We start from the raw sequence: 12,432 nt of genomic DNA, 5'->3' as shown, positions 1-12,432 counted from the left end.
CCGCACTGCAGTTTAGTTCATTGTCTTCTCAATTGTTCCGCTACAGTTTGGTTCACTGTCTCACCCCCCCCCCCCCCCCAGGTTGCTGTGCTAATGTACACACATGGGGACAATAAGAGCCGTCATCGTAGGACGTGTTCCTGGAAAGATAACAAAGGAACTGGTTTTAACAATATATCGAAACAAAGAAATTGCGTATCTGTGGCCCGTGTGGTCATCCCTCCACCACTTGCTGATGAGAAGAACGCGTTGGCCTCTCCGACAGCTGGCTGAGATCTTGTTTCAGGCTCAGCATGGCTTTACAGGGGTCAGGGCGGATTGGCGCCCAATTTGTTGACATTAATGTGTACTAGCGTTCTTGCAGTGGAGAAACATTACCACTGGGTGGCACCATAGTCTAATTTGAATTTAAATGGACGCTCTTCCATTGGGCTCGTAGACATGATTATTTTATTGTGACTACGTGGGAGAGTACATTTTATTAATTTAATCCAACAGGACTAAATTAATGTACATTTTTTACATGCTAACATGTATTTTTGTTGTATGCATTAATCACTGCAGATATTTAGAGATGTGAAGGACATTTTTTCAGGATTGTAAAGGAAAGACGTGTCCTCTGTTATTCTGATATTATACTGACTGTGGTGATGCTTTATTCTCATAAGAAATTTTAATATTCAAAGGTTATGAATTCCAACAAGCATAAAGATTTAACTCTAAGTTAAATCTCTCTAACTCTAACTCTATAGTCATTTAACTCTAAGTACCAACATGAATTGGTCAATGAAGAAAAAGAACAAGATAAGGTGTGCAATAAGGAGTGGCTGGACATTTCACAGTTTCAGATTGATGTTGAAATATGTCCTTTGAACAATTTCCTTTGGCTCTGAATTGAAATGCTGTGCGTGTTATAGCAGGACTCTCTCTGAATGCCACTTCCTTTCGTGCTACTACTTCGGTTACCTCTGTTGTTCTAATGCAATACCAAGAAGCTGTTCAGACATCACAGACTACTATGTTTTTACTACTGCTAAGTGCTTAACCTTTTCTGTCAGAGCCACACACCCAGTTCCTCACAATGAAAATAATATCTTCATTAAACATAATGGTTCACGTTTTGATGCCCCTTTCATGAGCAGTGATTTGATATATTCAACAACGTGACAAATGAGGCCACTGTGTATGTGTAATTCATGCATTCAGGGACATTTTGATCTAAAGACTTGTGCTTAAGTGCTTGGAATTATGAATTTCACTATTTATATTTGTCTATGTATGAATATCTTTCAAAAAAAATATTTTTTAAAAAATGTTTTTTGGCTGCTTTGAAGAATCTAACATATAAAATAGTTTTGATTTAACATTTTTGGTCATTGCATTCCATTTGTTTTATTTCATAGTTTTGATGTCTTTACTGCTATTCTAAAAAAACCTTCTATGAGTTAGTGTGTCCAAACTTTTGACTGGCACTGTAAATATAGCATGAATTGCAGTTAAACATTTTCAACAGTGCCTGCAATGTCTTGATCACTGATCAATTCGACACTGAAAGGCCGAGGCCATGAGGGCTGTAGCATGTTGTGTAATAGATCACGGGCGACTCCCCAGCCATGTCATTAAGTCTCAGCTTCCTACAGCAGTCTACAGTGTTCAGCTTCACCAGATGTTGAGGGGAAAAAAAACATCTGGATCTCAACTTGCTACCAGGTTTAACTGTAAAAAAATCTCGGAAAAAGCCGAGGCATCAGGTTTTGCCACATCAATTCACAACCACCACCTTTGGCGTTGTGTTCGTTTTTCAGTGATTGTGGTCATGTTTGCTCATTTTTGCATTAATATTCAGCGCCTAGAATATCTATGTCATATGGGTGTTTGTACAAAAAATACTGTAAGACAAGAGTATTAGATTTTGCAAGCCTTATGCACGGGACCAGCAGGACAGCTGGAAACGTGTTCTCATGGCACGAGTAGAGGGTTTCAAGTTAGGGTTTCAAGTTAGGGTCTCAAGGAACAATGAAATGCTTGAGGCTATGACTCAACAGTCACTCTGCACGGCCTCCCTTGTGCCAAACGGTGTCTTAAACCCGCTCCCTAAACTAAACCTCTCAGTTCACTCTCCGCGGACGCATAACGGCCCGTTCCGCCTGGCTGTTCCAGGGACTTGTTCTTATTGTCACCGACTAGAATGGAACCTTCAGAACGGAGCCAATAGAAGACACAGGGTGGCGGCCAGCCGTGTCAGGCCACCTCAGTCCACGGGGGAGAACAAAGGCGGCAACTCCGCCCTCAAAACAATAACTTCCTCCGCATTCCGGCCCGGGCGTGCACGTGAGAGCGTGCGGGTGGCAGGGGGGAGGGGGTTGTGGGTGGGGGAGGGGTGGGGCCGCTCCTTGTGTGTGAGCGATTGGACGCGGCAGGGGTGCGGCGCGCGGGATTGAGTGGTGATTAGCGTCTTCCTGTTCCCCCTGTCTCCTCACAAACAGGAGGGGGGGGGGGGGGGGGGGAGGCATGGTTCAAAGGGTCACAGTTCAAGCAAAACCTAATCCGCTGCTGCAGTGGAGATTGCGGTCTCGCCATGGTCTCCAATGGCGCCGGCCGCTCTCACACGACAACCAGCAACACTGCGTGTTAGAGGGACGAAGGGTGACATCAGACTGCCGGAGTGGTGTGCGTGACTAGGAGGTCTGTCATTGTAGCCATGCAGATGACCTTGTGCGGAATTTGCACGTACGATACATTAACTAGTGACAGCACTCTGAGAACAACACCCTCCACAGAACTCAGGCCTTCACGGGAATTTTAAAATGAATTTTAAAGAGGCAAAGAGGGCATAAAGGGGACTATTCCCATGCCTGTTGTCCATTTGATACACAAAGAAACCCTACATTACTGGGCAAGGGCTGCTCTGTATTTCACTACACTGGATGTGTAACTTTGACCTTTCTGTGACCCACTGCTGTTTATCATGTGTAGTAGAGTTTATGGGACCTGCTCACTGTCACGTGACGGTGAACCCACACACTGTCAATACAGCTGTAGACTATTTAGGAAAGCACTGATACTACACCTGTGAGGCGGAGCAGGTACGCATAAGGTCAGGTCCGTAGTCCATATAGAATAAAAGGAGGCATTGTTTCCATGTTTAAAGCTTACATTACACTATTTGGCAGAGGTCTGTCTGCAGGCGATTGCTCACGTGAACTGCAACAGGTAAGTACTGTTAAATCATTCCGGTTCCTTCTCTCTTTTTTTCCCTTTGGCGTATTGTTTTATACATGCAGTGTGACTTTGGTGTGTGGAGAAGTCCCGTTGTGTACCCAAACATCAGTTCAGATGAGATACATTAGTTAAGGCGCATATCCGTTTGCCTCTGCTTATTTGCATCCTGTCGGCCAGCCACCATGACAGGTACATTGCAGAACCCACAAACGAACAGACCTTACAGTACCACGGTGACTTATATCGCCCAACAGCAATGTAAGTCTGAAGTATGCATGGATGCATGAAGTTTAGAGGGTACTTAGGGTACTTGGACAGCCAATCAGAGGTCGCCACAGTAAACAGTAAAGCTTACCTCTGTTTCCCACATCATAAAACCTTTGGCGTGCAATGTAAACAGGTCTTTCATGTATATATATATATATATATATATGAGCTCTTCATCATACACCGTTCAAGCAAATGATGTGCAGTTCTGTGGCCTATAAAAACAAATGCCCCGAGAGCACTTATTCAGATAAGTAGCTTAAGCCTCCGTCACATCCACAATAGAGGGGTATCCCGGGCAGACATTCAAACGATCCGTGACCAATCAGATTTCACCATGCCACAAGGTAATGCCATCACGAGCCCCGGACCCCTTTGGAATTGGCGTGTTTGTTGTGCTTGCAACGCTCCTCACAAATACCTAAAACACATGGGCCGTGTGTGTGTGTGTGTGTGTGTGTGTGTGTGTGTGTGTGTGTGTGTGTGATCACTCCGTTCCATGTGCTGTTTGAATAAACACCGAGCACAGCGTGTGGCCCCTTTATGACTGTGATTTCATTCTGGAAAGGGGAGCTTTATTTTCGGCGAGAACAATTTCTTCAAGCTGCAGCTCTCCTCATTTATCGGGCCAGCACTCCCTGACCCTCCTCAGACACAAAAAACAATAGATGTTAATCTTAAATGAAAATGGAGTCTACCTGAAATGTAGTGCACATATTAAAATGTAATTGTATTGCCACTTTCATGTATGCATATTTGGATATACATTGTAGAATGTATTACCATACACACTGAATCATAATAACAAATATTCAGAACTATGTTCTGCAATGTAAGTTCATCTATATGTTGAGATTTGACGTGAAAACATAGATATGCACATTTTCCATAAATGCTGGTCCAGACAGTACTAGTCAAGCATCTTGTCCAACAACAAAACACAAGACATTGATTCTGGCTGCCAGTCAATATAGCTGCGCAGAGTGGATGTGAAATGAACACCTGGATTCCTTTCATACCCCAGAGACTACTATGCTCTCGAAAGGGTGACCTTTACATAACAGATCAATGGCTGTCTATGTTTCATACTTCCAAGCCTTTAGAAGTGGCATGAAGCACAGGGGTACTGGCAGGAGTGAGCTAACCCGCATGTCCAGAGTACACCATTTCCATATGTGCTGTGTAATTTGTCGGGTTGGGATTGAGATGTAGACGTTTAAAGCAGTTCCGCTAGAAGTCTCTTTGAAGATGTGACATTCTGTACTAAATTCAAGGCATGTCCAAAAAAAAAAAAAAAAAAAAAAACATTTTTTAAATCTCTTCCTAAATTGTTAGCCTTTCATGTTTGAGTCCCACCCCAGCCCTGAGGAACAACAATCTTCAAGTAGGAACTTGATTCCATGAATGGAAAATGGATTTAGATAAAGAGCATTTTTTTTGGTGTTGTTCCTTTGCGCAATATCACGGGCCGTCTTGACTGAACAGGGGAAATCTGGGTTTTTTTCAGAATGACACATCAGATTCTACTGGCACTTTCTACACAAACGGGAAGATACTTGTACCCTGCGGTGTCATGCAACACGTTTATAATTGCGATAATTAAACATCGGATGCAAATGTAGTGGAGAATAATTCTCAGTATCAAGAGACCTGATCATACTTTACCCACTGATGTTTGGGGCCATTTGCTTTTCCCAGCCACACATTGTAAGATCTCGTCTCACATAAAAGCAAGTTTACAGAGCAACAGAACTACTTTCAGTTATCTCCCAGTGCTGTACACTCTCTGCTGCCGAAAAAATTATGTTGCAAACGGGTTATTCTTGGACTGTGGTAAAGCTGACTGTTGCCCTATGTCTTAGCTGTAAGAATGAATACATTTAACGGTGAAATGATGAAATTTTTTCACAGGGCTGATGTAAATGCTAAAATCTGGAGCATTCTCCATACATTGCTGTGCTCTCACTTTAGACCAGTTTTGTGACCTTAGATTGGAATATACTGATAAAAAAATAAGCAACAGGATTACCTTTTAAATCTGATAATATTCCAAATGCTCATGCACTATGCTATTCTATAAATGAAAATCTGAATCTGAGTCCAAATTCTTGCGTGTGATGTTTGTGAAAATGTCTGTGAACAGGCAAGTCAGTAATACTCTACCAACAAATTGGATGGGAAAAAGTGCACATTTATGAATGGAGGTTACATACGGAGATTATATATCACACTTGACAAACATAACTCAAGCAGCTCAATTTACGATTGGGGGTCCATTAAATTTGCTTTAGCTCAGCGTCTTATCTAAAAATCCTTGGGTAATCACATTCATCCAAACTCTTTGCTTCCCCATTCTTTCACAGAGGTGCATTCCTTCAAATCTCCCTTGACTGCATGCAATATTTCACCGGTTTCACACTGAGTACTTGCTAATTCAGACAGCACAACCTCCACCGGCAAAATGAAATATTAGCTGCTCTGTGTGGAATTTACACACTTTAAGATACGCAACACAGATATTTCAGTAATAACTTCAGAGACGGAAGGACGCGGCTGATTGAAAGTCAATCTGTTAAAACACGAAAACGCTCTGTTAAAACATCCATACTTTATTCTGCCTGGGAAAATATCTGCCCACAAGCGCAGGGCAGAAATCTCCACCACCCTTTGTGTGTGTGTGTGTCATGCAGCAGGTCAGATCATGTCCCTATGAAAGGCCTGCCATGGCTTTTGATGTATGTTTCCTGTGCAAATATCTACATTCTCCGGATGAGTCATGCTTTGCCATATCCCCGGGAATGCCGTATTGCACAGAACAATTGGAACCATCTATCCTCGGATTATCTGGACAGAGATAAGCCGTCTGTCATAATAGTCCAGCCGCTCTGTAGAACATAAATAATTTACGCAAAGTTGTGCATTAACGTCGCAGTGTTAAACATTGTAGTATTCTACAAATATATACCGGGGGGCTGTGTTACTGCCTATATTTCCACTGTTCATTGCTGTGGATTTCTGTTTCCTTAAAGGTACCATATACTTACCTACATCAATTTTAATTAATAGCGAAATAACGCAGACATTCTTGCTAAAGATGTGCATGAAGTCATATAGAAAGCACACTGAGGAATCTCTTCCCAGTAACAACTATTTCATTTTTTTCAAATGACAAAAACATTCCATCCTTGTTACATAATATAACAGAGAGTACACATTGGCCTCACGTGCAGTGTGACAGGATGATGGTCTCTGATTGGCTCACACAGTAGTGTAACTGACTGAGACAAACCACCCTGGACTGAACTGAAGATGGCTAACAGGGTCCAGAGTAAGGGAAAAAATACAAGAGTGAACACAGATTCTGCTAAAACACTGACCTTGGATCAGCTTTGGCATTTGACAAGATTATGCTGCAGCTGATGTCAGTAACAGCTTTTTGGGGCAGAATCTATCTGGGGCTTTAATAATACAGTGGCAACACTTTATGGGCATAGTTAGGAGGTGATAAGGGAGGTGCTGTTTTAATGTTTAAAGAGGAAAACATGATCTAATGTGATTATTACTGAGCTTTGCTGATAAGACTTTCATCTTGGTGTTCCTCTGCAGGAACAAACAGATGGTGGTGCCTTGTCATTTTCTCTGAGTATTTGGCACAGATCTCCACGCATACCATGTTCTCCCTGCACTATATGCATGTGAAAATGGTCATAAAAGATGAAGGCCATGAAACACAGGATGTTGCCTGTTTAAACAGCTATGTCCTCACAGTAAATGTTTTCCAATGTCAAAACAGACGGTGACATACATCCACCATCTATAAACTAAACTGTTCTGTGAGTGTGTGTGTGTAACATGTAAAAACACCTTTGAAATGTAAGGGAGCTATTCACATTTTTAAAGATACTGTTCTTTTACTTGCTCCACTATTCAGAGTTTTTTTTTTTTCTTTTAGTAATGGTTCAGAAAATGTATTACGTTTGAGAAATTCAGGTAACACAGGCTGTGAAAGTACATGTAGAGAGCAAATAAGCTCACATTTCCACATAGTTACACCCACACACACACACGGCGTGCTCTGATACTAAACGGTAAACTATCGGAATAACTCAATGAAAATTTCCCGCCTGTGGCACCTAAGTGTTGCTCATAAGGAAGGAGGTTACCAGGATCAGGAGACTTGGAGTTTTTGAATTATTACTGGCTTTCAGATGACACGATCTCTGCTTTCCACCAATCACAATTTTATATGGTAATCATATTGTTTTTCCTCATGTCGGTTTACAAAAGATTGGGTTCCAGAAGCTGCACGTTCATGTGTAAACTGGCGGTGTCTGTGACGACCTGATACAATCACCTCTACTTGGCACCAGTGCCAGGAGAATTCATTGGAACATTTCTGTTGAATGTTATAGGCTGTAGCAATTATTGCACATAGTTGCATCACACTCAATCAGCCCTGATAAGGAGAAAGAAGAACTGTCTTTGTTGGAAAATGCTGAAAGACACACACAAAGATACACACACACACACACACCCAATCCCGTTCAATGTCACGCCACTGTCTTTCAGGGAACATCAAGCTCATTATCACAAAAAAACAAAAAACGTGCGGCAGGTAGGACACATGACTCATCAGGTCTCAAATGTCACAAGTAATCTCTGAACACCACACGTTATGGTTGAAAGGGGCTTTAAAAACATAGGAGAGGTTTTACCGGAAACCCGTGGGCTTTATTTGTTTGTTTCCTAGTCTTGTCAGGGCTGTGATGGATCCCTCCGTTCATCGCCCGTCCCGCAGTCCCCGGCGCAGCGAGGCGCTCTTTCCGGAGGCCTCCCTCCCCTCCCACTTCCTGGCTGCGGCTGTTGATGAGACCACCCAGGAGAAGGGACCGTATGGTGACGGCCTCTCATGCTTGCCGGGCCTTCCCACTCTCAGGCAGGGTTAGATGCTCTGGACTGGGCTGCAGTTCTCCTCCCCTGACCACAAGCTCCCCCAGCTCTCAGCACTGTAGCTTGTCTCCCCCATCCTCTGGCTGCTTGATTTAGCCTAGAAATACAACAGAAATACTGGTACATAGCCAGTGAGGAAGATAAATGCAAAGTTTTCATTCACCTATTGTCCTATCTGTAAATCAAGGATTAAGTTACTGTTCTATGAAGGGTATCCTTAAACCAGAAGTGGAATTTGCTCATTAATTATTCACTCAATTTGACATTTTTTCGGAACTTTTTTTAAACTGTACTTGTGCCCGATGCTCTTGAAATATGAAAAATGGTCCTACATTTGGGACAAGGTGTTAGTGTAAATGTTTAAGGTTAATGGACTAATTTTACAAATTAAAGCATGGTACCTGGTGGATTAAAAACTGCCACGCATGTGGCCCTGCAGGAGCGTGAGGCCTCTGTGGCTGAATTAGTGAACTGTATCCACATATTCTTCATGGTGGCCATGCACATGGTCCGCGATGGCCGCTGACAGTCAGACCTGAGGAGTCAGCCATGTGACCTTAAAGCTGTGTGAGCCAGGAACCCGATCAGATCTGGGACGTCTTGTGAGGGAGAGGTTTGTGCGCAGTTACTGTGCTTGCGTAAGTCTACCAGAAGTGTAGAGAGCAAATAACCTCACATTTCCACATAGTTACACCCACGCGCGCACACACACACACACACACACGGTGTGCTCTGATACTAAACGGTAAGCTATCTTGTGAGGGACATCTTGTGAGGGAGAGGTTTGCGCGCAGTTACTGTGCTTGCATAAGTCTACCAGAAGTGTCTCTTTGTCCCCCTGGCTCCCTGCTACAGACATGAGCGACCCCTCCTTGAAGCACTTCATAAGCTCACACTGTGCTCAGTGTGGCAGTGCCTATCTGTGTACTGCAGTCTTACATACCTGGTGCCAGAGGCGACACTTTAACAGTGCGGTGGTGGCAGACTTGAATCCTGGCTCCTGCGTGCGTGCGCAGAAGAACTTCGTCTTCCATCTAGTTCCCCCTGGCCTAACTGGTCCCATTAGTTAATTAGCTGTATACATTTCCACAGCTGCATGTCCTAAAATACAATAGAGGAAGACATTTTGTGAGCACACCACTTGAGCATCACTCTTTTCAAATGTGATTTATCTTAACAAAAATGACAAAACATATCGCACTGAGTAAATGATTGGGCTCATTAAAGCAATTAAGATAATGTAACAAATTCAGAGGAGAGAGCAATGCAGATCTCCAGCAATTTGAGTTTGACGCCCCAATGATTATACTATTATGAAAATTGTTCATGGAGAGAGGTTTTTGAGCTGAAATTCCTGGCATGATTATTCATGGGTATCGTTTTCCTGTCAACTGCAGGGAAATTCATGGCAATGCCGAGACCTGAGAAGTCTACACATGCTGGACCAGCTGGTGCCCTCTCGCTGAATGCTTTACACTGAACTGGTGCAGTATCATTTCTCACTGCCCTTAAATCCACATCAATCCAAGCCTTCGGCTTCAACAGACACCACTTGCATAAGCGCTGTAGTGTTAATTCAGAGTTGTTCAGTTCTTGGTGCTCAGTAGGGGCTGTGCTGTGCTCTGTGGCATTAGGAGTGTTGTTCTAATGTTATGCAGCTATAAGTCAGAGCTGTTCAGTTCTTGGTGCTAAGTAAGGGCTGTGCTGTACTCCATGGCATTAAGAGTGTTGTCGGGCGGTGATGGGCAGACACCTGCAGATTTACGACACCGTGACCCGTTACAGCGCGAGAACATGCTTCCAGAACAGGAAACCCCATTAGCAACATGTATGTGTGCGCCTGTGTGTCACCCCCACAAGCTCAAGAGAAACACAGCTGTCAATGGGCCACCTGGGAGGAGGGGGGGGCAGGAAGTAGCCCTGAGGAGATGGAACATGAGAGGCCTCTCATTGAGGCCTTCCTGTGCAGCGACCTGCAGATGCTTCTGCTGTGTGAACACATGTGATGGATTAGCAAAGCTGTCCTGGAAGTCCGGGTCCCGGGGGGGCGCCAGGAACGCTCGCGAATGGGAACGACAGGACTCTTCCCACAGCTCCACGTCAGTCATAGAAAAGCCAGCGTCCAGCTGGTGTTCCAGCTCCATGTAAAACAATAATCTCAGCATAGGCGAGGGACGGGAAGTTCAGCCGGTTTATCCATGACAATGATCTCAATGGACAGGCTTGTCAGTCGGTAGAATTCCTGGCTGAGACAAATACCTAGACACTATGACAGTCTAGACCCAAGTCTCAGTTCCCTTTAGATACTTTCCAGCACCGGGCCTAAGAATGCCTGCTGAAAACTGAAGCGCTCCAGGACCAGGGCTGAGCGTACCTGTTCCTGGGCTTACCTGAATAGAGGGAGTGCACCGATTAGTGAATGGATGACTCATGCAGATTCCTGATGAAAGAGTCAAGCATCTAGGTCACACCTCATTTGCTTAATACACAGAGGTGTGGAATCCCTCAAATGTCAAATGTCAGTTGCAAAGTGAAATATGTCTTTAATTTTACCTATAAAAGACATATTAAACATATCTAATAGAGTAATAAATGCCACTCAGGTACATAAATGCTGCTTCAGGTACATTTCTGAGAATGACGGCAGGAGTCTGGCCAACATGGAATTTAATGCATGTTCTCTGTTCATGGCCCCATAATGAACAGTTTAGCACATTGCCACATTAAAGAAAAGGAACTGCAAGAGTAGTTTCTGAAGTTTCAATGAAAATTCTGCATAAAGATGCTAGAAGAGAGAAGCTTTGGTGGGGACAAACATTAATGATCACGGATAACGGATAATGACATTTGGGAATCTGAGAGATAAGAGTCTGCACTGCCAGAGCTCTCCCCCGCCGACTCCACCTCGATTCTTCAGCTCAATCACACCTGAGCAGACAGCATGATCAAAGAATGACTTTGCCCCGTATCGCTTGCCATACCTGTTGGCTTGCTAGAAGTCAGCTTGCTGGTGTCGGGCCACAAATCAAAGCTTCAATATAGCGGAGGCTCCAGAGCAGCACTGATCACTTCTTATCTCCACAGGCCATAGCCCTGCAGTTGCAGACGGACTGCGAGAGACAGACTCCCGGCTGTCCTGACGCAGCCCCCCTGGGCAGCACCGCGGGGTGTTCGGAACAGTGCCCACTCATATCGGCCGTGTCTCTCCTGCAGGGTCACACGTTTGCCAGGTTTTGCTCCTTAAATCAGCCTGATCATCACTCTGTTCGGCACTCATAACTTTCATTTTCTCTTGCAAATGATAAATTACCCACTGATGTTAGAAGACGGGACCCATACCGAGAAAGTATTCCAGCGTGGTGTGTTTTTTTGTGGGGAAGAGCGTGTGGATGCTGTCATATGCACCTAATGAACCAGCTAGACGATACAGCTGAGGCATTTAATATTGACCAGCATGTTCCTCTTGTCATTAGAAATGTTAAATGTTTTTCAGTGTTATTTAATGCTTTACAATGTATGCTGGAAAATGCTTTAGCATGATAAATGAGTTTGTACAATTTGTTCCATCCTGTCAGTTTGAAAGCTCGGCCCTCTCAAATTAAGAAAAAAAAAGACTCCTGAGCTATGCAGAGAGTTATATAAGGCTCTGGAGGGACACATTATTGGGTCCAGACGGCAGGTGTTATGAAATTAAATTAATGGTTCCTTGTCCCTTTGAACAACAAACTATCACAGTCATTCACACGCAGTAACTCTCGTGATGCGCTTGAATTTTTGTGAATTTAAATGGTCACCCCTCTTTAGATGACAGTCATTCTTTGCGGGGGCTGTAGCTGTGTGGAATGCCAGCAAGTGTGGATGGCGATACTCACTGGCTCTGTGTCAGGCTCCGATGTAGCAGTGCAATTTATTGCAAGATGGATGGTCGTGGGAATCCTCGAAATGCATGCATTTTTTACGTGCTGAAAACCACAAATAATTTATGTCTCAGCT

Source organism: Megalops cyprinoides, chromosome 22 (assembly GCF_013368585.1).
Source record: "Megalops cyprinoides isolate fMegCyp1 chromosome 22, fMegCyp1.pri, whole genome shotgun sequence".
Lineage (NCBI taxonomy): Eukaryota > Metazoa > Chordata > Actinopteri > Elopiformes > Megalopidae > Megalops > Megalops cyprinoides.
This window is presented reverse-complemented; position numbering follows the sequence as displayed.